The 27,282-nt window shown below is 41.4% G+C and overlaps 1 protein-coding gene across 5 annotated transcripts in view; it reads left to right on the top strand.

Moving 5' to 3' along the window:
- Nucleotides 1–27,282, top strand: part of RALYL (RALY RNA binding protein like) — a 952,779-nt gene that overhangs the window by 270,673 nt on the left and 654,824 nt on the right. For all 5 annotated transcript variants that reach the window (XM_075353135.1, XM_075353134.1, XM_075353132.1 and 2 more), the window contains exon 2: nt 8,959–9,044. The gene's annotated coding sequence lies outside the window, so the exon portion shown is untranslated. The remainder of the gene's footprint in view (nt 1–8,958; nt 9,045–27,282) is intronic.

The raw sequence follows: 27,282 nt of genomic DNA, 5'->3' as shown, positions 1-27,282 counted from the left end.
GAAGGAGGTGGACGGGATGTTTACATCCCGCTCATCTCCGCCCCTCCGCTTCTATTGGCCGCCTGCCGTGTGACGTCACTATGACGCCGCACGACTCGCCCCCTTAGGAAGGAGGCGGGTCGCCGGCCAGAGTGACGTCGCAGGGCAGGTAAGTGCGTGTGAAGCTGCCGTAGCGATAATGTTCGCTACGGCAGCTATCACAAGATATCGCATGTGCGACAGGGGTGGGTACTATCGCGCTCGGCATCGCTAGCATCGGCTAGCGATGTCACAGCGTGCAAAGTACCCCTAAGACCAGGTTCAGATAACCATACTGAAACATGGGCCAGTCACGTCCACAAATTGCCGCGTGATGAGTGCAGGAGTTGACTGCAATTTCCATGCACTAATCTGGTCCATAAATCACGAATATCAGTCAATTTTGTAACAAAACCTTCAGGCCATGCTAAAAAGCTGAAGATGAAGTGGAATTTCGTCTTTCAACACAATAACAACCCTTAGCATAACTCCAAGCCATCAAGAGTGGCCTCGCCAGAAGATCAAAGTTTTGGAAAGCTCCAGCCAGAACCCATACCTGAATCCAATGGAAAATCTGTGGGTGACCTGAAGAGGGCGCTGTACACAGGAGATGCCCTCCAAATCTGATAAATTTTGAGCTACTGCAGGGAAGAGTTTGCAAAAGGTGCCAGTTCTAGATGTGCTAAGCTGATAGACTCCTACAAAAAAGACTATGGCTGCCATAAATTCAAAGGATGCTTCAGCAAAGGATTAGTACAAAGATAAGCAGATTTATGCTACCACATTATTTTAGCTTTTATTTTTCCACCTAAAAAGATTTATTATGGGTGACAGTAACAGTGGAAAAAGTTCTAAAATGATTCTTCTTGATATGATTTTTTTTTTGTAATGACAAAAACCTCACATTTTAACAGGGTTGTATAGACTTTTATAAATACTGTACACTTTTTTTGTTAGACATATAATAATTTTTTATTTCTATAGCGTATAAACATGGATGTATAAACATTACATGTCTTATTTGTCTCATGGAGCGAGCCAAGACAGAGGCTGGGGCAAGCACTTCATCAATAATGTGTGCCTCACACAGCTGCTAAGTAAAATGCAAAAGGATTATCATTGAATGTTCATATTACTTGGGATGTCTTTGTTGTATCACATCCATATAAGAAAAACCTTGTAATTAGTAATGGGTGGACTCGCAGATAACCAAGACCTCTTCTGGCCTGTAATTGATCCCACATATCTGTCTGCCCGCTAGTCCCCATGTAAGTCTATGGGGACCAGAATCTGGAGATTAAAAATGGTGGTAGATGGGATAGGAGGATTGGAGCAAGCGCGCTGTACTTACTGAGGCTCCGGCAAAGCTGTTATTGCTCCCGCGGTCACCGATTCACTTCCATGGCCGCTCATTAGGCTCATGCATATGCACTGTTTTCCTTTTCCACCGGCGTCTGTGATTGGTTGCTGTCAGATGCACATCAACCCTGAGTAGCAGGGTGTCAGCTGACTACTTCCAATCACTGACGCTATGTGAATCTTTTATGGTATAAAAATAAATAAATAAAAAATTGGCATAAGCTCCCTCCATATTATGATACCCAGTACAGATAAAGCATTCGGCTACAGGCTGCAGACCCCAGCTCTGCACTTATCTTGGCTGTGAATTAAAATAAGAGGAACTACATGCAGCTTTTTCATTATTATTATTTAAATAATTTAAAAAAAAAATCGATTTTTATACCCAGCCATGATAAAGCCCGACAGCTGGGGGCTGGTATTCTCAGGTTGGGAAGACCCATGGTTATTGTGAACCCCCAGCCTAAAAATAGCAGCTTGCAGCCACCTAGAATTGTTGCATCCATCAGATTTACATGGCTTTTCCAGATTGCCCTGGTGCGGTGGCAATTGGGGTAATAAGGGATTAATCACTTCTCACATCTGCCACTAAGCTCTAGATTAGTAATGGGGAGGGTCTATGAGATCCCCATTACTAATCTATAAGTGAAAGTAAATAAGCAAAATTACTAAAAAAATCCTTCATTTGAAATAAAAAACAAATAAACACCCTATTTTACCAATTAATTAACCCCAAAACACCCATGTAAGTCCGACGTAATCCACACGAGGTCCCACGGCGATTCCAGCTCTGCTAAATTACTTAAGGTACAGCCCACAATTATGGAACATGACTGAATGCTGTGAGGTTCAGGCTGACTGAGCTGCGATGATCGATGACGTCACTCAGGTTAGTTGCGGTCATAGCTGGAGGTTTCCACTATCTGAGTTCACAAACCTGCATCTCCCGGCAGAAAAATGTGCTTTTTTGCCAAGAGATGCAGATTTGGTGCTGAAATTTGTACACCATATTCCTGCACCCAGTCTACACCTCTTGGCAATAAAATGCATCACTACCACATGCAGCATGATGCAGTAGTATTGACCATTTTAAAGGGATTGTCCGGTCTGAGTCCAAAAGTCTGCAGTCACTTTATGTGTCACTCTATGTGACTGTAGTCTTATGAGCCCTCACATCTCATGCGCTCTGGGTTGTGAACACCACCGATGTTAGAGCTGGGAATGACGGACTCATGGCTGCAGGCATGCAAAATGCGTACTCCTGACCTCATTCCAACTAGATGGGCACAGTCTCGCTCAATACACTGGCAGTGAGTGAGGCTGCGCCACACTAGTAGGAATTTGACTGGTAGGGTGCATTTCGTGTGCTCGCGGCCACAGGTCCGTCATTCGCAGCTCTGACACTGATGATCCTCACAGCGCAGAGTGCATCAGATGTGAGGGTTCATAGGTCTACAGTCATATAGAGTGATACATAGAGTGACTGCAGACTTTTGGACTTAGACCGGACAACCTGTTAAGTGCCTTCCCTTGCTCAGACTTTTAGCCACGAAATTCATAGGTTTAGGAAATCCACTTATATCCTCAACCAAGAATATATGATGCCAAACTTCCTTAAAAATACTTTATTAATTTATTCAGCAAATAAAAACACATAAACAACCATAAAGGCACAGCAGGGTAGAGAGATATACAACTGTGACTCCCACGAATTGGGGGAGGGCGGGTGGGGACCGAAAAATAGGTCTTAACACCTTATATAGTACGGTATTACAACAAAATCCTCGGTCTGCATACACATACAGTAGATATATGGAGGCTAAATTACTAACACATAACCTATATGGGAAAAACCAGAGATGGTCCCATATGAGCACACTGATTCAACAAATTACCACAAGTATCCATAAAAATACCATAATTCCAAAGTATAATGTAATTATATATATATATATATATATATATATATATATATATATATATGTAGTAAAGGCAGATGCCTCCTGATGAAGCCCTAGGTGGTGAAACGCGTTGAGGCGTTTGGTGGGTGGATCCGTTTGCACTCTGGTCAGGTCTGTATGCCCATACTACACTATTGTAATGTATGCTGTAACTTTCTCATGTGGATTTTTCATCTAACCGGTGGGTCACAGGTTTTGGATTGGGAGCCACATACCTCTCGGTTCCGGAGTTCTGGGGGCGAGAGGGTGTGGGTGCTCCAAGGAAACAAGCCTCATTTGGGGAATACTAGCAGGCTAACTATTAGTTTGAGAGGCTCCCCTTGTGGCCCATAGGTGTGTTGATAATCCACGGGGGGCTTAATTAATATGGATGCTTTCTAAATTATAAGCATGATTTGATCTATTTTCGCTATATGGGACCGGGGATCGTTCCTAAGTGAGCAGACTGTTTTCTATGTGTTGCTATAAGTGTACTTATACTTTGGAATTATGGTATTTTTATGGATACTTGTGGTAATTTGTTGAATCAGTGTGCACATATGGGACCATCTCTGGGTTTTCCCATATAGGTTATGTGTTAGTAATTTAGCCTCCATATATCTACTGTATGTGTATGCAGACCGAGGATTTTGTTGTAATACCGTACTATATAAGGTGTTAAGACCTATTTTTCGGTCCCCACCCGCCCTCCCCCAATTCGTGGGAGTCACTGTTGTATATCTCTCTACCCTGCTGTGCCTTTATGGTTGTTTATGTGTTTTTATTTGCTGAATAAATTAATAAAGTATTTTTAAGGAATTTTGGCATCATATATTCTTGGTTGAGGATATAAGTGGATTTACTGTTTGGTAGGATGCAATCCTGATTATGTCAGTACAAAATGTGGAATATGTGGTTATATAGGTTTAGGAAATGTATGAGCTATTGAGCTATTATATGATGCACTTCTCGAAAAAGACTCCAATGAATATAAAGTGCTGGGTGGTATTTTCGCAAAATGTAATGACACCTCCGGTAGCAAAAGAATTAAGCTAGTGCTAAGTTTGGACCATGAGCAATTTGGGTCTTCAAGACTATAATGATATGAATGAAGAAAAATGGTTTGTTTGTGGCAAATGAAATAAAGTAGAAGATAAATAAATGTGTAAGAAAGAAAATAAATGGTACTGTACTTTTGTTAATCTTTTTATTACGGCACATTTTGGATCTAAATTCCCGGCAGACGAAGGCTTAGTGTAATATATAAAAGTATAGCTTAGTTTTAAGCCATGTAAATACATTTTGACAAATGAATTGTTAGTCATACATTTTCCAGCTTAGAAGCCTGTGGTACCTAGGAAAAGACTTGAGCTATTCAGTAAGTCACATAGGTGTATTATGACCTCAACAATAGGCACACAATATTAATCTGTTCTAAATATGACCCACTCTAAATCTTATTCGGAAAGCTCTTGCAGGAAGTTAGTTTGTAGGAATTAGTAAAGTGTAAATCTGCACAGAATCCGTACACTCCTCAGGAAAACAATTTCATCATTCAATAAATTAAAATAATACGCAGCAAATAGAATATTACTTCTTATGGCAAGGTTTCAAATACAAGGATTATGGAAATTCTTTCCAATTCCGAGGCGTTCATCGGTGGCAGGTTCCGACAGGGAACCGCAATTGTTCTCTTGCCTCATGTTGCACTAAAAATATAGGAAATGTGTTCTCATTGTAGAAAACCAAATATTTAACTTAAGACACATACCCGGTGGATGTTTATTATGCAGAAATTATGCTGCAGAAGCTGAATTCCGAAACGTCGAGAATTTATATATTTATACAATTCACCTTTATGACTGGCCATAATGATGTCAGTGATCACTATGCAAATGTATGTGTGCCGGATGCAAATGTCTCGCTGTTTCCTGAATATATCTTCTTGTAATAAATACTGCCCTCTGGATTTTATGGTAATTATTTGCCCTGACCTACAATATTTTTATATATCTTAATTAGTTGCTTTGCAAAAAATTTGAGCCAGTTTCAAGGGCAGTGTACCTTAGATCCCAATTTAATCCTATTTGAGAAAAATAATAAAGTTGATGTAGTTTCCAAAGATAAATAATTTATTATAATTTTGATAACCTTCCCCACGCAAAAAAAAAAACAACAACACAGAGATTGTATTTTTATGAAATATTAAAGATGATGTATGGGAACATTTTTACAAATGTGATAAATTATGGATACATTATGGGTTAATTTTTCAAAATCTCAAATTACTGTTTATCTCTAAATTCAAGTAGTTGGTAGAGTAAGGCTATGTGCGCACGTTGCGTCGGAGTACCTGCAGTTTATTCTGCACGTTTTCCTTCCCTTGGTTTTTGACCAAATGGCTTTTGACCATTTTTTAGCGCTAAAAACGCATGCGTATTTACCGTGTTTTTAGTGCGTTTTCAGCGCTTTTTACCTGCGTTTTCACCTGCGTTTCTGCAGATGCGTTTTGTAGATCAAGACACTGAGAAATAAAGTTGGAATAGTAAAAAAGAATGAAAAAAGAGAAAAAAAAGGATAAAATTAACTTTTAATAAAAATAAATGGAAAATTATCAATTTTAATGAAATAATAGCGGTTATGCACATTTTAACAGAAAAATAGGTAAAGTTTATTATTTTTTAGCATTTAAATTTTCGGTTATTGTGTGTGTGTAAAGGAACATGATTGATAACACTTTAATTTTATGCCAGAAAAGCATGCGTTTTTGAAGCCAAAAACGCAGTGGAAAAGCAGGTAAAAAGCATGAAAAACGCAGGAAAGTTGATTTTGGTTGCGTTTTGCCATTTCTCATTGACTCCAATGTTAAGGAAACGCTGCAGAAATGGCAAAAACAACTGACATGCTGCTTCTTTTTCTGCATGGTTTTTGACCACAAATATGCAAATTAAACGCTGCAGAAAAAAAAGCAAAGTGCAGACAGGATTTCATCTTTTCCCATAGCCTTTGCTGGAAAACAAAAACGCATGCGTTTTAGCGCAAAAATGCTGCGGAAACGCGGGTAAAACCGCAACGTGCGCACATAGCCTTACTTTTTAATTGCATTCTGTACCCTGGGAGCCAAACCTTTTTTCAAGTACAATTCCCCCCCAACTGCATACATGGTCCTACCTGGTACTGTAGCTTCGTCTTATTCCTCCGATAGATAAGGATACGGGGGTCATATGATCAGGGATCTTACATTAATGGACTTTCGTAAAGGACAGCAAGTCAATGTGTACTTTCTCAAGACCGCTCTAAATATGGGTGAGAGCTTGTCCTTCTGGTGCATCAACATCTGCCTATATGGTCTTAAGTGGACAAACAAAAAGTAGGGGCAGAAATACAACATGTTCCTCTTGAACAGCTACTCAGAGCTGTAAAAATTCTTAATTTTGCATTTCAATAAGTTTTAGCATATGTACAAATTTTGTGGCAAAAAATATTTTGACATATGTTAGTGGATACCGTTAGTCTGCAATCTACATTCCTCCATTCATTTTCAGAACCCTGACATGGAGTTTGCAGCCTGATCCAAGTTTCCAAATGTTTATTTTGTGAGAGTGTCCCTCCCAGTAATATAGGCTGGATGTGAGGTCTCTGATTAGTAAACATAGCACAGCTTCTATCCTGTATTTCTTTTCATCCCATTTGCTTTTCTTCTTGCTTAAATTGCACTGAACTTTCCATCTCCACACTTTTCTGTGTAAAGCCACTTCCCATGCTCTGCTGCAAACTAGCACTAAAAAGGAAGTCAGTGGAGGGCTGAATACATCTTAGTGCTCATGCATACAAGCGTATAAATCAGACCACTTCCTCCAGTCCTCCAGGCCCACCAACAGATCATATTTTAAAGGTTTCCTAAGTATTTCCCAGATGAAAATTCCCTCACCTGTGCAGTGCTAGCAAAGTTCTGAAAACAGGATCTGTTGATGGGCCTTGAGGACTGGAGCTGGGGAACCCTGTGCTATCCAATTTTTTTTTTATCAGATAACACAATCACCCATGTTATTCAGTGGGGCAGTGCAGATGAATGATTTTTTTTTTTTTTACTAACAGAATCTATGCAGAATGCTGTAATTTTACTCTTAAATCGAATGAGACTCACCCATTCATGTCTATGGGTGCAAGAAAAAAAATCGGATGCCAAAGTGTGACATGCAGTTTTTATGGAGGCATTACAATTCTGTAGAATAGGAAACTAAATGGTTAATAGCTGCTAAGTAAAAAATTGGAATGCGCACAGATGAGAAAAAAATCACTCCACTTTTCTGGATAAAAATTGAACTGATCTTTTTATACTGCCATGTGAACCTGGCCTTAGGGAATGTGCAAACATTAGGTATTTGTTGCTGGCATTTCTGCAACAAGAGCAGGCTGTCTCTTGGCAGGAAAAATGCTGCATGAATAAATGTGCATTTTTTAAGCTTTTTTATGCTTTTTTCCTCCCATTCATTAGAAGGGTTGAAAAATGCTTCAAAACACTGGAAGAACGGACATGCTGCAGAATTGAATCTGCAAGGGGAAAAAAAAAAAAAGCAACGTGTGCATGAAAAAATAGAAATAATTTGTTTTGTTTGCGGAATAAATGCAGAGAAAAACGCAACAAGAAAGCAACATGTGAACACGCCCTTAACAAAGAACAGGGGCTTTGATGGATTTATGTTTTTGAAGATTAGCTAGATAAAAGGATTAAACTCAGTAGCAGGAAAATGATATAATTTTGAGGGTGCGGGACCACAATGAGTTTTTATTGTGATTTTGACGCTGTGTATTTTTGCTGCATCACAAACAGAGCATTTTACAGTTCCAGCAAAGTGGATGGGATTTATGGAAATCTCCTGCACACTTTGCTTTTTTTTTTTTTTTTTACACTGCGGAAACTGACCTGCGGTGTGTGTTTACAATCCACAACATGCCAATAAGTTTTACACGTGGAATTTCCCCATAGACTTGCATTAAATTCTGAAAATCCGAAGAAGAAATAGTGCACATGCATTTTTAGTGCGTTTCCGCGGCAGAAACATATAAAAAATGCATGTAATCTGCACCTAAGAATATCAATACTAGGAAGTTTCAAAAGCAAAGTAGCTTTATCTAAAAGAATGACACAAAAAACATAGAGTCAAAAATGCAATAAAAGTGCCATGCACACAAAATGAAAAAACGCAAGAAAACTAAGGTGCAGAAATGGTGCAGCATCAATATATCATCAAAAAACGATTGCGGGAATGTTGTCTAAAAGAAGACTGTTAAGAAAGTTTTCAAGAAGCAAATAAACAAAAAATGTAAAGCTCTATATAGCCTTTATAGCCAGTATAGCACCATAAAGATGTCGGGGAAGCAGGAGGTAGCCGATGTTCTTTCCTACTTGGGTTTCAACTAAATTCAACATAACTGAAGTCTGGGTTAAAAAAAAATGAAAAATGGAGTGACAACATAAGGAACGATGGTAAATGTCCTGCATTGTACACAGTCCAATGTTTAGAGCTGATTGACTAGTTTCTTAAGACATGGGTCATGATAACTATCAGAATGTGTATGACTTATGAATCTTTGTTCATTGTACCAAGTCATAAATAATTTTCTATCAATTTTGCAGATTATTTGGGACGTAGAGAAAAACAATTGGTGAATTAAACTGGATTCTCGAGTGAAAAAGTTATAACAAGCGGGGATTCCAAAAAGGTAAGTGCTCAACCCATATATTATTATTACTACTATTATATGTGTTTGTGTCACTGATTGTGTTATATAGAACATCTGAAAACAATAAAATCTTCTTCTGAAAAAGAAATGAAGTAAAGCTGAAAATAATAAAAAGTACAATACGGTGATACCTTATAAAACGGAAGTGAGGGGGATGGAGTAAATCCTCAACTGGGATGGTTGTGTGAGACACAACCACTATGTAGACATAAAGGTTATTGCAGATCCACGGATGTAGAGACACTGAGTCGGAATATAATAAAGTAGAAAGTGGTTCCTCTGCACTGCTCGTGTAACCAAATGATGTCATGCAGTGACTACCGGGATTCCACCAGGTACACGGGGACCCCTGATGAGTGCCGCAACACACAGGGCACATGTTACAATGGTATCCTAAGACTGAGACTTACCTGAGACTGATCCCTGCACTCCCTAACATCCTTATGCGGGTTCTTCACCCCGTTGCCGATCTTGTGCCTATCCCTGCCTTTCCCTGGGCTCAGCCCTGTATAGTATAGGGCAGCAAAAATGATAGTCCCGATCTAGGTTAAAGACACAGAGGGGATAAGACAGACGGGTAAAATAAACAGCATTCATACAAGGCACTGAAAACAACAAGAAGAGGTAATAATGAGGAAAAGAACAGAGGGGAAAAACCAAAGCGGACAAATGAAGGGAAACAACACAACTTTCACTCAGCACATGTTCTCCGAATGGCTTCCTGGTCCTCAGCTCACAGGCTCCCTCGAGAGGCAAATAAAGCAGAAACTATCACCAGTGGTTATCTGGACTAGGAGAGAAGTCTTTATAGCAGAGCTGATTAGCAATAGAGAACAGCTGACTATTCCTTATACTCAGAGTTTCAGAAGACCAGAGGATCTACTTAACCTTAGCAGTGCTAGATAAAGGAGAATCTGCACAGCCAGCAGTATTAACCTGAGCAAGTATGTATAAAGCCCAGCGCTGTGATCTCCTGACACCAGAAATAGGAGGCACCACTCTACATCTTGGTACTCTCGTGACAAGTGTTGAGGTGACTAAAATTGAACATGTTTATTTATCTATTTGTTTCGAGGCAATCTGGCCTATTCTTCAGGATGAAATCATAATTATGCTTATAGTTTATCCTGAAGATAAGGCCAGATTGCCTCGAAATGCATAAATAATTAAACCTGTCCCATTTTTTCTGACTCATCGTTGGTTACACGGGCAGCACAGAGGAACCACTTTCTACATTAATAAACTTTTCTGACCATACATAAAAAATAAGATCACAATATAGATTTTCAAACCTAATCCTAGGTGATTTTATCAATAAGTGGAGCTTTAAATTCATTACGAATATTTAATTACAATATTTCATAATATATTGATAAAAATATCCAGATCAGCTTCTCCCATATACAGAGCCTCTTGTGCGGGATGGGCTATTATGAGTTGACCCCCTGGATGCTGATGAAGCAAGTGCTGAGCTAAAATTCTAAAACAATGTCATTCACTTTGAAACACATTGATTTTCAATTTACATTGCATTGTAAGAATTGATATTATGGTATTGAGCCGCTCCGCTAAGTAGATGCTCATTGCCAGATTGGCACCTGTGTAATGGATCATTGTACAAGTTCTAAGTATAATTTATTCAGAGGGTAAGAGGTAAAGACTAACTTATTGGTGTGGACCCAACTTTCACACTCTGATTTTTTTTATTTTTTATTATGCATTGGACATGTCACAGATTCTTCAAATTTGTTCTGCTATGTATGTAGTCACTGTTATTGTTGCAGCGCCAACATAGTAAGTATAAGCTCTGTACATAGAATCATATGGGCTGATGATTAGAGATGAGCGGACCCATGGAAGTTCGGGTTCTCTAGCTTTAGCCGGGCATTAGATAAAGTTCAGTTTGAGAGTCGGGCTGGACCTGAATGACAATGGAAGTACACACTTAAAGAGGATCTGTCAGCAGGTTTTTGCTATGTAACCTGAAGACATCATGCTGCAAGGGTTAACAGAGGTGTTTTTGTTTCACTGCAATGTTAATTTAAAATTCAGTAGCTTTATCATTACTGGTGAAGGAGCTTGTGAGCTTAAGGGTGGCTTTACACGCTGCGACATCGCTAGCCGATGCTAGCGATGGCGAGCGTGATAGCACCCGCCCCTATCGTTATGCCGATATGTGAAGATCGCTGGTGTAGCGAACATTATCGCTACAGTAGCGTCACACGTACTTGCCTGCTTGGCGACGTCGCTGTGACCAGCGAACCGCCTCCTTTCTAAGGAGGCGGTTCGCTCGGCATCACAGCGACGTCACTAAGCAGCCACCCAATCAAAGCGGAGGGGCGGAGATGAGTGGGACGAACATCCCGCCCACCTTCTTCCTTCTTCATTGCTGGCGTGTGGCAGGTAAGGAGAGGTTCCTCATTCCTGCGGCATCACACGTAGGGATGTGTGCTGCCGCAGGGACGAGGATCAACTTTGCCTAAGCGACAGCAGCAATAATTGGGAGAGGACCCCCATGTCAACAAGGAGCGATTTTGGACGTTTTTGCAACGATCCAAAATCGCTCCTAGGAGTCACACACAACGAGATCGTCCAGCCGGATGTGCGTCACAAATTCCGTGACCCCAACGAGATCGCTGTAGCGAAATTGAAGCATGTAAAGCCCACTTTAGTCCAACTCCTCTGGGATTAGCAGCTTTTGTCTATAGAAATGTACACTGAAAGGCTGGTATGGGTGGGGGTAGCATATTAAGCTCTGCTACATGATAAATCTAAATTCTGTAATTCTGTCAGAATGGCAGCACCCAGTAATCTAAGTGATACATTATTGGATTCAGAGACTCCTTGCCCTCATCATGCTGCCTTCAGATGAGGTAGCAAAAACCTGTTGACAGATCCCTTTAATTCATTTGAATCTTAATGGGAGTGCTTTTTTAAGGGGCTACTATCCACTAACCTCAAGTACTCTAAGGGTTTATGCCCATGATCATTGTTCACAGTGTTTTAGATGCAGCAGTGTCCAAAACGCTGTGATGTACAGTACAAGCACAGTGGATGGGATTTCTATAAATCCCATGCCCACTGTGCTTGTTTTTCCCACAGCAAAAACTGACCTGCAGTGCGGCTTTCCGAGATGCAGCATGTCATTTGTTTGCTGCAGAGACACAATGGTCCTCTGCAAGGAGAAAAGAACAGAGAGACCACAGCACCCAGAACTCAGATCATGGTTATGAGCAGCTGAGGTCTCAGGTGTTCTCCTGCGGAGGAGACTCGCGGCCCGGTAGGTCAGGACTTGTCGCATCCAGGACTCAGCGGGTCCTGATCGTGGGCACGTACCCTAATAGATAAAGATGTTAGAACTTCCCCAAGTTGTTAGCATTCATGACAACTAGTCTTGGCTAGGTCCTGCTTATCTAGGGGCACATAGCACCTTAATGGGCTACCTAGGAATCAAGTTATAGAATGAATGACTCTATAACGTGATGAAGACGAGTAGTATTTGAACATTTGGAGAAGTGGTCAGGTTTAAGCCAAGCTCTTGGGATATTTTCTTATCTGTCACTATGTATTCCTAGACACTTTCTTTATCACCGCAAGTTTTTAAATTGAATTGCACTGGAAATAGAGATCACACTTAACATTGCTGTGGCAGCCCGCACTCCTCTGATCGTACGCGGTGTTAGCTGTATCGTCTATAGATAAATGTAATCATATAGCTAAAATTGCCTATTATTCCAAATCACTCTAAGCCAATAAACAGATTACTCCTCTTCATGCCATTTAATGTGTTATTTATCCACAGATGATAGAAGCCTTAGCAGGTCTGAAGCAGCTATATTGTATTTTTCCAATAAAAGCGAACCTGCCAAGCTGAACATATTGAAGGCATAAATAATTAATGCCGCATTGTCCTGCATGCTTGTTTATGGATAAATATATGACATAGTATATAGGTTTCCTTTTTTTCCCTATTCTATCTGTTCAAAGCAACTAAATTGCGGTTGTTTAGTACACGGCTGACTTTGTATGAGCTTGAAAAGGATTGGTAACCACTTTCACGCCATTATTTTGTATTGTGAAGTACACATTAAATCTTGATTCCATCTGCAGCTACTTTATGAATTATTCATTGTTATTACCATTCACATTTGACCATGTGATTTTGTGGGTTTATTGTCAGTAGGAACAATTGGTAAATGTTCTGAATTCTAAGTGAATTGCTGACTCGTAGTTATACGCCGCTCTCCGACAATTGTAACACAACCGTACAGCTGCTGAGATCTTGTTCCAGAATGCTATATGCAACTGTGACATTGAGCATAACCCATCTTGTATAATGGTGTTATTAAGCCCTTCTGACTTACTAGAGCTTAGATACGTTGCGAATCGATAATACTTGAGATATTCAATGGCTTACTAAAACTCTGTCTCTACCTATTTCTCAATCAGTAGCATCCAAAAGTATGTTAAAAAAATGTATTCTCCAATAATACACCCCAAGTAGATTTTTCTGGGGTAATAGTTGTCACGCTCATCTCTCTATTATATGAGACTTGTGACAAATCCTGGACTTGAGAGTCATTTTCCATTCTTGACTCTCAGTATTAAACATGTTTCCTTTCTCTTGGCAGTTGTAGGGTTAATATCAGTATTCCTTGCCAGCAAGCAGGCTAATTACCAGCTGAGGTATTTGCGGTTAGGGACCATTTCCAGTCTCTATATATACCCTCTGCTACCAGCAGAGGGCGTCAGTTATTCTCTTTGCCATTTGGATGCTGGTCTTGGAGGTAGAAGGAGCTGCTGAAAACCTCTGCTGAAGTTGCTGGTTTGGATGTAGTCTTGGTGCTGACTGCAGCATTCTGTTGTTACCCCTGTCTATATTCCTTCCCTGGTGTGTTGTTTCAGTGCAGCAGTGATGCTAGCATCCATCACCTACCCACTCCTTAGCCAGGCACTATTGTAGAGTGTTTTCAGGGCTTCAGGTTTTTGCTTGGAGACAGGTGTCGAAGACTGGCTAGGAGTACAGGGTGCAGTGGCAGGTAAGTGGAGATGTTCATCTTCCCTCTCACTAGCACTAAGGTCCACCATTGTTAAAGTATACCCCTTGTTTGTTGTGGTGGGACCCCTGTTGGTGTGTGTTTTGGCTCATGCCAGACCGTCTCCAGTCTGTACTGTGACAATAGTTAATGGGTGTATAAATATATATGCAAGCAAAAAAGAGGCAACAACGTCCGCTCACCCAATTCTCCCTGTTCCTGTAGATCGAACGGAATCATTGTGGCAGGGTATACGATATACGGTAGAAATTGGAACATCCAGACATGCAGAAACTCAACCACAATGAAGGAAAATGGAATAAAAGTTCAATTTTATTTTTTCACTGAAAATAGATTTTACAGACACACAGTCCACAAAAAGTAAGAACAACTGGGGTGCAAAAACCAACCCGTTTTAGCCACGCTAAGCCTTATTATGAATAAGGCTTAGCTTGGCTGAAACCCATCAGTTTTTGCACCCCGGTTGTTTTTCTTTATGTGGACTATCTGACTGCGGAATCTATTTTTAGTGAAGAAATAAAATTGAACTTTTATTCCATTTTCCTCCATTGTGGTTGGGTTTCTATATTGTTGGATGATCCAATTTCTTATGTACAGCATAAATATATAGTTATGCTAATGTGCTATGGCACTGCTCATTTATTTTTCTAAAAATGTAGAAATAATATGAAGTTTAAATCTTAAATATGTTGCACCAATTTGCTTTTTTAAAACAGACAAAGCTAAACTGCATAAAGTGCAGACAAGTCTCAATAATCTTCACGTTATTACATCGAGGTACAGTATATTAAGTAATAGTGGTGAATCAATCATAGAATCACAGAATGGTAGAGTTGAAAGGGACCTCAAGGGCCATCCAGTCCAACCCCCTGCTTAATTATGGAAAGTATGGAATACACTTACAGATTAATGTCTTTTTACAAAATGAATAAGGCAGTAAGGAGTGGACATATGCCCTTAAAGAGGTTAAACGGTGACGGAAAGTCCATCTGATCATCAGGAAGGTCACTTTTTTCCTCTGAAAATGGAATGACACTGCCCATGCCAGACAGCCTTTCCATTAATTCTTTATGGGGTTACTGGAAATAGGTGGCAACTAAAAAAAGCCAATTATATAAACCTACAAAATAAAAATCTTAAAATGAATGGTCCAATGACAAAGCATAAGACCAAAATTTGTGACACCCTAGTTAAGATAATTAAATACCAGTGCAGGGGATTCACAAGCAAGAAATGTACCAGAGAGATAAATTGTCAAATATACAAATACATTTGGTCGAGAAAATTGTGAACAAGGTGCACAGTGGTGGCAAAAAGAGTGAGAAAGACTTTTCCCAGACACACATAGCACCAAAGTAAGCCTGAAGATGGCAGTACAACCTGCTGTATATGGTATACTATAAGCAGTGTAGTATAGGCTGAAGAGGGAGGGTGATGTGTGAATCACACAACAATAGCTAAATCACCCCAAAGTGTTTCCTCCATAAATACATAAGACATATTAGCACAGCCAGAGAGAGATCCGGCAAACGAGATGCAGGGCAAGGTAGCCCCGACGTGCGTTTCACTAGGAATGGTTTCATCAGGAGGCGTGTAACCAAAAAAGCCAAGCCAAGTCCTCAGTAGTCCGAAAGAGATTAGAAGACATTGTAATCCAGCATGACCACTGCCACTCCATTCTATCAGGGATAAAAGAGCAATGGGGTACCCTTACCAATCGGTAATGGTACCACATATCCTGTCCATAGGTGACACTTTCTATTTGCTGGACAATCACTTTAAGGATTTTAAGATTAGATTACTGAAATGATAATTTAGAGTTTTCTATGCAATTGAGTTGCAAAATACTTACCAAGTTTGTAACAAATTATCTAGTAATGGCTGGCTGACATTTTTCTGAACTGTAAAGGGCCATCAAAAGTTTTAAAAAAATGTTACATTCACGTTCTCCCTCCCCTCTCTGGCTCCTCACCATCACATGTCCAGTGTATACTGCATCTTCCGATCTCTGCAGGGAAATACTCGGGCCTCTCAAACTGAGGGGATTTACATCTCACATCTATTATGCTCTGGGGTCTTTCTCTAAACCCCAGAACATAATTAGGGACATTACATTTGAGGAGAATAACTCATCAGAGAATTGAATTTCCTGGTAGAATCTGCATGATCAGATTATCTGCTCATCTCAAGTGTGGTCCATATTTTAATACTCAATGTTTTAAAGGCATCAATGCAAGGCGTGTTAAAAAAGTAAAATATATTGGTGAATAAATATAAAAAGAAGCAAAAAAAGTGGTCATCGACAACGACCAACTAGTTCCCAATTTTTATTTCCCAAAGAGCCTCTACAAAGTTTTCTTACCCTATTTTCTTCATCCATCGACTTTTTTTGATCATTGATAATTTGGACACTAGTGCAGTTCATGTCAACCTTTTCCAGGCACGGTGACCGGAAGGATAAATGGAACATATCGAGCTGATAGCCCTCTTTAGAAAAATAGTTTTTTTATTGTTGAATTATCTTTTGCCATTATTGGAAAGCTGAATCTTGTCGGTAATAAGTTGACCAAGATTTGCAAAAAGTTAACAAGTAATGGTATTATGCTGGATTTTTTTTCCCTGAGGTTTAAACATGAGACTCTTGAAGTCATCAATAAAAAATAAAAATTGTGATGAGATCCAGAAATAAATTACAACATAAAAACTCCACCAGAAAAATGCTCTAAAGTAATTGAAAAAATAAATCACCTTACATGCGAAGTAATAGAATATGTGTTTGCTAGCAAAGCAAAGCGTATTTGTTTTTCCCTCAGAGAGGAAGTTAAGTGTTTCTAAAAATTGTCCTATTGTTTGTTTAGGCATGATTTCTCAGCCGCCGTTATTATTATACCTGGATTCTTTAAAGTTGCAGCATTGCAGTCCATCAAATCCAATTTCTATGGAAGTATGTGTTTGAAAGTTGTTTTCCTGGAAGAAATTGTTATAGAGTCAGAACGCTCTCTTTAATATAAATGCCAATATGAAGGGCCTTGGCAGCAATGTAACAATGTATTCTCAGTGGAATATATACTAATTAATTGATTACTAATTGCGCCATTCTGTTCTTATTAGCATTGTACGCAGGCAGATTTAATATTATAAGACACTTCCAATCATTTAATTTGCCCTATTTGTGGAAAGAATCACTAACAGCAAGCGAGGATGAGTGGTTTCCAGGCAGCTAGTAATGAACTTGTTAATCTCACCAACCCATCTTTTATTATAGCCATAGATTTTAGACTGAAATGTGTGTTCTGAACGGCAGATTGTTGCCAAACCTACCATGTGACACAGGCTTGGTTTCTATTAAGGGTGGCTCAGTGGTTAGCACTGCAGCCTTGTAGCGCTGGCATGTTGGGTTCAAATCCCACCAAGGACAACATCTGAAAGGAGTTTGTATGTTCTCCCCATGTTTGCATGGGTTTTCTCCAATAGATAATTTAGATTGGCAACATTGTCCCCGTTGGGACTCACAATGTATGTAAAGTGCTATATAAGTGAAAAAATATTGTTATTTTTAAGGATCTTTCCATTTGCTATTTGGCCCAAATGAAATTCCGATTATTGCCAACGACTACAAAAAATAGCTGAAAAAAATCCAACTTGGCTGATAGTTTGTCATGTTGTGTGCAGTGGTGGTGTTTGCTGCACTGAAGCTGCCTGGCGTGTTTTCCCTTTTCATGTCTATTTCCCTTGTCCGTTTCCCTACCCTTGTGTTTCTGTACTGTAGACGTGAGACTAGTGATCTAGTTGGCCTGCTCACTAGCCAGGAAGATTTTTAGGGCAAACAAGAGCTTAGGAACGTAGTCGGCAATGGTTGAAAGAACCTGTATAGGGATATCAGTGAGTGCAGGGTTCAGCCACAGGTGAGTGCAGGTGGTGACCCCGCTCCCCTCTCCCTAGTGCCAGGGAACTCTGTTGTATTGTGACCCCTGTGTACCCTGCATGTAGTGACCCCTCCGGGGTTTTTTTGGTATCTTGCATATCCCTGTTAGTCACGACCATGACACAAACATTGAATATAGGAAACTTATAAAAAGGTAGCAAAAGGTGGCTACTTTGAAGAACCTAGAATATAAGACATATTTTCAGTTGTTTCACACTTTTTTGCTAAGTATTTCATTCCACATGTGATAATTCATAGTTTTGATGCCTTCAATGTGAATCTACAATTTTCAGAGTCATGAAAATAAAGAAAACTCTTTGAATGAGAAGGTGTGTCCAAACTTTTGACCTGTACTGTACATATATGCAAATACATACATATATTATATAGATATATTCCATATAGCAATTTCATATAGCATATAGCAATTTCATATACCGTATTCAATGTTTGTACATATGTGTACACATATATGGAATAAGTGTATATACTGGAGTATATAGGAGGATATAAAAAAATATTACTCCCCATCCACAGAATTCCCTGAGAGCAGTAATGGTGTATATAAGTAAATATAATTAGATAAACTTAGTGCAAATCCATTTGTAGGACCTGGTGTCACGAATCGGGGTACGGGGGCTCCTCTTTTGTCTTCTGGAGCCGTTCCTCCCCGTACCCGAGGTCGCTCAGCCCGATCTCCTGAGCCACGGATGGTGACCAGGATTTTTTGGAATTCTGACACTGTGTAAAAAATAGCCTACTGAGCATGTGCGGGATTCCTATGGGTCTTTTGACACTATCTGAGCATGTCAGTGATGTGGTACGTTCCTATTGGCCACAGTGACATCATCGGTGATGTGTTATGTTCCTATTGGCCACCGTGACATCATCGGTGATGTGGCACATTCCTATTGGCCAGTGACGTTATCAGTGATGTGGCACGTTCTTATTGGCCACCGTGACATCATCTGTGATGTGTAAGGCTCTCATTGGCCAAAGGGGCTGGCTACACGTGGTTCCTCCATCTTGTGGTCTGTACAGAGGTGATAGAAGCCCTGACGCCCGCATGGAGGTGCGCACTCGTCTTTGTGCATTCAGCAGCACACAGCTTTCTTAGGTAGGGATATGCGGCGAGGTCCAACCGGACTGATTGAGGGTCAGGAGGCAGGTTAGGGTGAGGCAGCGTGGTCACATCTAGACTGAGTTAGGGTCAGAAGCCGGCTAGTCAGGGTTCCATAGATATCGGGGTTATGCCGCTAAGGGACCGGTGGTTAACCGGCTACACCCTAATACATCCCGATATAGGAGCAGTACCCTACACGCTCACTCCTGCATATACCCAGAGCATATACTAGCAGAATACGGGTAGTGTTCTGCAGGCCTATCCCTATCCATACTGTGTATGCAACATATATTAACTTCTGTGAAGTCACAGGAGAGCATTACGCCATATCTGGTCCTGTGACTTAACAGGGTCCTGTCCTTTATATATTATTACCCACTTCAGACCCTGTGAGTTAATAGGGTCCCGCTATATTATGCTCCCGCTTCTGTGTGACCTAGAACACAGAGACTGCACACGCAGGTTCTGAGTACTTATTATACCTGCGTTACTGCCTGTGGGACCTGTAACACAGGCGTATATTATTACCTGGGGATTTGTTGAATATTAGTAGAGCCTTATTCTATCAGCTGCAGTTTACCACCACTGCACGGTGGACCCTGACCACTGATATCGGTTTTCTCTCATCTTTTACCACATCAGTAGGTCCATCCATAACACCTGGTCCATCCTCCATACCCATAATCTGTGGCTATTGGATGAGAACCCTGAGAACTGAACGACCTCCTAACTCCAGGCATCGGTGGAACTTGTTTTGATTAGTAAGACTTTGATAATATCACTTCAGGACAACTAATCAAAGAAGACTCACGGATGTTGGGAGATAGGATGTAGTTCTCAGCACTCCTGTCCATCAGCCATTCAATGCATTATACCACAAGGCATACAGATATTAGCCTCTTTATCGCCAACCAGGTCACCTTAACTGTCCCAGACCTGGATATTATGCAGCACTCTTTGCTTGACTCCTAAGTAGCCCTGTATAACTGACAGATTTACAACTAATTATTATGGGGACGAATAGTAATATTTATTAGTGGGAGCTCTGTATTGCCCGGCTTAAAAAGAAGAGCGCCCATGACCTTAATTGACAAACTCACTAACTTCAAAGTTCGGAATGCTGAATGAATGTGGAGTTAATCAGACAAGACACATTGGGGAATAAAGATAAAATGCAATTTCCTTATATCTATATCCAAATTTAGTTCACTAATTGGATTAGTCAGTGATAAACAGCAAGAGGCAGCATAATCAAGCCAAGATGAAAAATCTTTGTCTTTCTGGATGAATCACATGTAATCTATCTACTAATCCTAACATGTCAAAGTTGTAATCTCAGAACTAAAGAGTAGTCAGGCTAGGATGATCCACTTAAAGAGGTTCAACCACCAGAATTTTCAAATATAAAGTAAAGCCAGTGCTATATTTTCACTTTCATGTTGATTATAAACATACCTTAAGTTGTGAGATCGGATGTATAGTTTCTGAAATATAGGCAACTAAAGTTTGTGAACTGCACTGTTATTTGATGAGAGGTACAACGGAATATTTAATAGGTGGGTTAGGTATGGCTATTTATTCCTCCCTCTGTCCTTCCTCTCTCCTTCCTCCCCTTGTAATAACAGAGACAGGGGGAGGAAGGACAGGCAGACAGGGGCGGAAATAACTAGCAAAACTCGACCCAACTATTAGATATTCCGTTGCTTCTATTATCAACTAACAGTGCATTTCACAACCTTCACTTGCCTATATTTCAGAAACCATACATCAGATCTCACAACTAGAGGTATGTATAGAATCAGCATGATAGTGCCAGTATAGCACCGACTTTAGTTTATATATGAAAATCCTGGTGGTTGGTACACGTTAAGGCTAGGGTCAATTGACAGTATAAAAAAAATGGTCCGATTTTCATTCAGAAAAATGGGACAATTTTTTTTCTCACTTGTCATCCATGTGCTGTCAGTATATAATTTGTTTTTTTTTTCTCAGCAGCTATTGATCATTTACTGGACCATTTACAGTTTCCTTTGCTACAGAAATATAATGTATCCATAAAAATTGGTTGCTATACTGTGACTCCGTATGGCATGCCATGTTTTTATCGCAGCCATCCAATTTCGGACTGAAGGGCTTCCTCACACCATTGTATAAATTTGCAAACTGCTATCTGATTTTTTATTGGATGACACTTGGATGAATGTTAAGGGGGCTTTACACGCTGCGACATCGCTAATGGGCGGCCACTCAGTGACATCGCTGTGACGCCGCACGGACCGCCCCCTTAGAAAGGAGGCGGTTCGTCGGTCACAGCGACGTCGCCGGGCAGGTAAGTAGGTGTGACGGGTCTGGGCGATGTTGTGCGGCACGGGCAGCGATTTGCCCGTGTTGCGCAACAGATGGGGGCGGGTACCCACGCTAGCGATATCGGGACCGATATCGCAGTGTGTAAAGTAGCCTTTAGTCGATGGGGCAGTGCTGATGACCAATTTTTTTTCACTGACAGAATATGTCTGTGAAAAAATCACAGCATGCTACAATTTCGAAATTGGATGGCTGTGAGGAAAAAAATCGGATGCCATAGAGAGTCACAGTACAGCATTTGATTTTTACAGATATATTAAATGTAACCTGTGAGTGGATTCATGCACCAAACCATAGGCAGCATGGATCAATGCCTGACAGCTTTAACCACTCTGCTCCAGTTGTTTGAAAGGTTTCTCTTATGTGTGTATATCAGGAGAGACTTGTCATTCAACTAGAGCAGTGATGGGGAAAAACTGTCTGGGACCCACATCAATCTAGTCACATCTATCCTTATGGTCCCTGACCAGATATTTCAACAATGTTTCCTCTGAAACCCTGCAGCATTTCAGAAAAAAACATACCGGGCCAGTATAAATTGACTGACAGGATCCCTTTAAATGAAATCCTCAAACTAATTATTTGTGAAGGAATGGGCTGGCCCTGGAGACTCTGGATGCAGAGCTGACTTTGGGTGAGGTGCATGACACTTGCTTACTTGTTTCAGTCCAGTGTCTCCCTATCTGCTGCTACCAGTCATCGACGTAAACGGGTAGTGAAACATGTAACACCAAAATTTGCTCAGCCAACCAGTTTTTGTTTACGTTTTTCTTTACACCATTATGACAGACATGGTCTTCCTGTCTCTCTCTGTGGGGTATAACTCTTTGTTCTGTCCCCCACTATCTCGGACCTGGTCCTCAATACTTCGGGGTCTGTGCCTCATTCCCCCTAATGCCGCACACCTTCATCTGCTTCTCGGTCCTAATGTCTTCTCTAGCTGGACTACTCTCTATACACACCGGGGTGAGCCATAGGCTCTGGACCTCCAGAATTTACCTTATTGTTCCCTGACTGGCACTAGCACGGAGGCCACATCCTCTTGCTCTTGAATCCACTTCTAGACTGACCTCTGGAGCTCCCTCTCCTAACCATAAATCCTGCCATCTGTCACTTCTTCCTTTCACTACTTTAACCCTATCTTATCTAATATTTCTTCTAAAATTCACTCTACCGCCAACTAACCTGGCTGCTAGGTGTCAGATTTGGTGATTGGACCCGTAGAAGCACAAGGACGTGTGAAACGGCCGTCGTCCATTAGGGGGCCCACACTCAGCTCTCTCCCCACTACTTTTAACCACACATGATGCTGGAATAAAGCACTTTGGAAAATCGGATGGTGTTTGCTGTAGATTTCTGCTTCCTGGACATTGGTTTGGATTTTTTTCTCTCTGTCTACGTGCACCCATGACAATTGTTTCCAAGGAGGACTGAAGCTGACCTATAAACCCGGTTTTAAGGTATTGCACGGTTTGGTGCAGAAACTGCCTCTGCATAGTATACCCTTTCACTTCTTTAACCCTATCTTATCTAACATTTTTTTTACAATTCACTCTACCGACAACTAACCCGGCTGCTAGGGGGCAGAATTTGGTAACCTGATAGACAGTTCTAACTCTGTTACACCTGGAACCTATTCTTCTCTAAAACCACATTAATATCATCATGCATTTATAGTATTCAACAGCATCTACCGTATTTTTCATATTATAAGATGCACTTTTCCTCCCAAAAATTTGGGAGGAAAATGGCTGGTGGGTCTTACAAGCCGAATGTAACTCACCAGCGGATGGTGGAGAGGAGTCACAGAAGGCAAGAGCAATGCTGCAGGCAAAAATTCAGACTAATAATATACAATTTTTTTCTCAAAATTCAAGGGAAATTCAATTTGCAATGAACAATTTTACTCATCTATATTCATTATTGCAAATGACTGTCCAAAAACAATGGCCTCAATCTGTACTGCAGCTTCTGCAAATTTACAATTGAAATTATGGAGAAAATTGTAGTGTTTCAATAGCTTAAGTGTCACATCTTTGTCCTAAGTAATAAAATTATGATTCTTCTCTCTCTTTCTGTATTTTTATACCATGAAGTTATAGGCACTCCATGTGACAGCATATGTGGCTCCATACAGATATTTTGTCCTAAAAGTGATGCTTCAAAGAGCGTATAACTCCATAATGTACTAGTACTTTTCTTCCTTTCTGATTCATATTAAAATGAAAAGTTCAATAGGGCATCTTAGAAGTCTATGAGAACTGAATTACATCTCTGTACAACTGGAAAGCCTTATACTGTGCTGGCTTTAACATAAGACTTTGTAACAATTTGTAAATCTCTTTCCATTTTCTACATTTTGCAAAAATGTAAATGGTATTAACCGAACATCCTTAGCCTGGGTCCAGACACGGCAGGTTCATGATGTTGTAGATATTTATGGATTTCTACACTATCATACATGGGGATGTAAAAATTCACAATTAAATCCGCGACTTATATATTGCAAATATCAAAATCGTGGTCTTTTTGGAAAGCAGAGGAAAATACATTGAGGCAATTCCAACCACATTCCCACTAAAATGTAAGTGAATTGATTTTTCTTGTGGATTTCCTGGTTGGTTCTTTACCTACTTGCTGCAATATTTCATCCATAGAACATCTTTTATGTCCATTATCAAAAAAAAGTAATTGAAAACAATACTATGTAATTTTAAAGGGTACTGTTCTTCAGCAGTAGCGATTAATAGCATGAACCAGTAGCTACCTGCCTACTTTATGATGCAGCTTTGTCTCTGCACCACTGGAGGAGCGTGTTTACACTGAAACTGGCCGGCACCATTTGCTAATGTCATGCTTGGTATGGGGTAACACCAAAAGAATGGCCAAAGGGTGAGCAAGAGGGAAAAGAGAAGGGGAAGATGAAGACCCCTGGAAAAAGCCTACTGCAGACCCCTGGCTCCCCTGACATCCCTAGATAAGTTCAGCACCTATGCGCTGATCAGGATACCTATACTCTAGCTGGCCCTGAAAATAGTCCTAGATAGTAACCGGTGGGATGAGCTCTAGTCAACCCCTCTAAGTCGTAAGGAACAGACAAGGGAAATAAACAAGGGAATGCAAAATAGACACATATTTCCAATATGACTTTGAGAAAAATATGGCAACACACAACAACGAGTTTCCACAGGTGATTTCAAGCCAACTGCTTTCAATCTGGACAGCTTAGAAGTAAGGCCACTTTCACATTGCGTTTTCACCTACGTTCACTGGTCCCCTCGGAACATCTGTCCGAATACCCCCCGCCCACAAAAGGTGTTTCGGACGCATGCGCTGACAGGGCCATTGACTATAATGGAGCATATGGAGTCAGCGTGTGCTCAGTCTTGCCCCATTTTCAGGCATATACGTTTTCTGCAGGTGGACACCCAGACGTAGTAGACTACATTCGGGTATCCGCGTGCAGAAAACGTATATGCCCTAAAAAGATGCAAGACAGAGCACACGCTAACTGAGTCTGCTTCAGTATAGTCAATGGCCCCATCGGCGCATGCGTTCGAAAAAACATGTTGCAGGGGGGAGGGGAGGTTCAGACGGATGCCCCGACAGGACCAGTGAATACCTGACATCTCCCTCTCTGTGTGTGGCACAACGATAAATCCTAGGCAGGAAGCCCGCTGTCTGGGTGTTATACTTGACACTCATCTCTCCTTCACCTCTCACATACAATCTCTTGCCGGCTCTTGTCGTTTGCACCTCAAGAACATCTCTAGAATCCGCCCCTTTCTCACAATAGAAACGACAAAAACCCTCACCGTGGCCCTGATCTACTCTCGCCTTGACTACTGTAACTCTCTATTAAATGGTCTCCCCCTAACTAGATTCTCTCCTCTACAGTCCATCCTTAATGCAGCAGCCAGGGTCACCTATCTGGCTAACCGCTACTCGGATGCCTCTGCTCTGTGCCAGTCATTGCACTGGCTGCCCATATATCACAGGATCCAATTCAAACTGCTTGTTCTCACCCACAAAGATCTCCACAGTACAGCACCCCCTACATCTCCACCCTCCTCTCTGTCTATCACCCCACCCGTTCTCTACGCACTGCAAAAGACTTTCGACTAAAGCCTGCTTTACACCTTACAATTAGGGATGCGATCTCGTATGCGATGTGACACGCCCAGGTCGCATATGCGATCTAATGAGATTGCACGTAGGTCGTTCATTTGCTGTCACACGTGCGTTAGTAGCCTATGTTAAATTGATCAATTTTGTGTGCGATCCTTTAGATCATGTGTTCTGTGACGTATGCATTGGGCACCCTTTTTTTTTTTTATTTATTGACTTGCCAAGCGTGTGTAATGTGTAGGGATGCGTTTTTACTATGTCATCTGCCATTCAGCTCTGCTACATGGCCGCTGACAGCAGACACAGACAGCCATGTAGCAGAGCTGAATGGCAGATGACAGCAGACACAGACAGAGCCGCACTGTCAGAATGAACTCGGGTGAACTTCACCCGACTTCATTGTCATGCTGCGGCTCTGTCTGTGTCGCGCCCTGATTAGCGGTCACCAGTGAAGGGCTCACCGGTGACTGCTAAACTCCTGAGTAAGTGAATTGAGCAGCCCTCTCTCATACTCACCAATCCCCGATCCCCGGCGCTGCACGGCATTCACACTGCTCCGGCGGCTTTTACTGTTTTGAAAAAGCCGGCCGCCCATTAAACAATCTCGTTTTCCCTGCTTACCCCGCCCACCGGCGCCTGTGATTGGTTACAGTGAGACACGCCCCCCACGCTGAGTGACAGGTGTCACACTGCACCCAATCACAGCAGCCGGTGGGCGTGTCTATACTGTGTATTGAAATAAATAATTAAATAATTTAAAAAAACGGCGTGCGGTCCCCCCCAATTTTAAAACCAGCCAGATAAAGCCATACGGCTGAAGGCTGGTATTCTCAGGATGGGGAGCCCCACGTTATGGGGAGCCCCCCAGCCTAACAATATCAGCCAACAGCCTCCCAGAATTGCCGCATACATTAGATGCGACAGTTCTGGGACTGTACCCGGCTCTTCCCGATTTGCCCTGGTGCGTTGGCAAATCGGGGTAATAAGGAGTTATTGGCAGCCCATAGCTGCCAATAAGTCCTAGATTAATCATGTCAGGCGTCTATGAGACACCTTCCATGATTAATCTGTAAATTACAGTAAATAAACACACACACACCCAAAAAAATCCTTTATTAGAAATAAAAAACACAAACAAATTCCCTCATTACCAATTTATTAACCCCGACAAACCCTCCATGTCCGGCGTACTCCACAGTCCTCCAGCGTCGCGTCCAGCTCTGCTGCATGGAGGTGACAGGAGCAGCAGAAGACACCGCCGCTCCGGTCACCTCCACGTAGGTAATGAACACAGCCGCGCGATCAGCTGATCTGTCACTGAGGTTACCCGCTGTCACTGGATCCAGCGGTGGATGCAGCGGTGGCCGCGGGTAACCTCAGTTACAGCTCAGCTGATCGCGCTACTCACCGCCACTCCTATCACCTCCACGCAGCAACTGAGGTGAGTAGCGGGATCAGCTGAGCTGTCACTGAGGTTACCCGCGGCCACCGCTGCATCCACCGCTGGATCCAGTGACAGCGGGTAACCTCAGTGACAGATCAGCTGATCGCGCGGCTGTGTTCATTACCTGCGTGGAGGTGACCGGAGCGGCGGTGTCTTCTGCTGCTCCTGTCACCTCC

The sequence above is a fragment of the Anomaloglossus baeobatrachus genome, chromosome 6, assembly GCF_048569485.1.
Source record: "Anomaloglossus baeobatrachus isolate aAnoBae1 chromosome 6, aAnoBae1.hap1, whole genome shotgun sequence".
Classification (NCBI taxonomy): domain Eukaryota; kingdom Metazoa; phylum Chordata; class Amphibia; order Anura; family Aromobatidae; genus Anomaloglossus; species Anomaloglossus baeobatrachus.
This window is presented reverse-complemented; position numbering and strand designations above follow the sequence as displayed.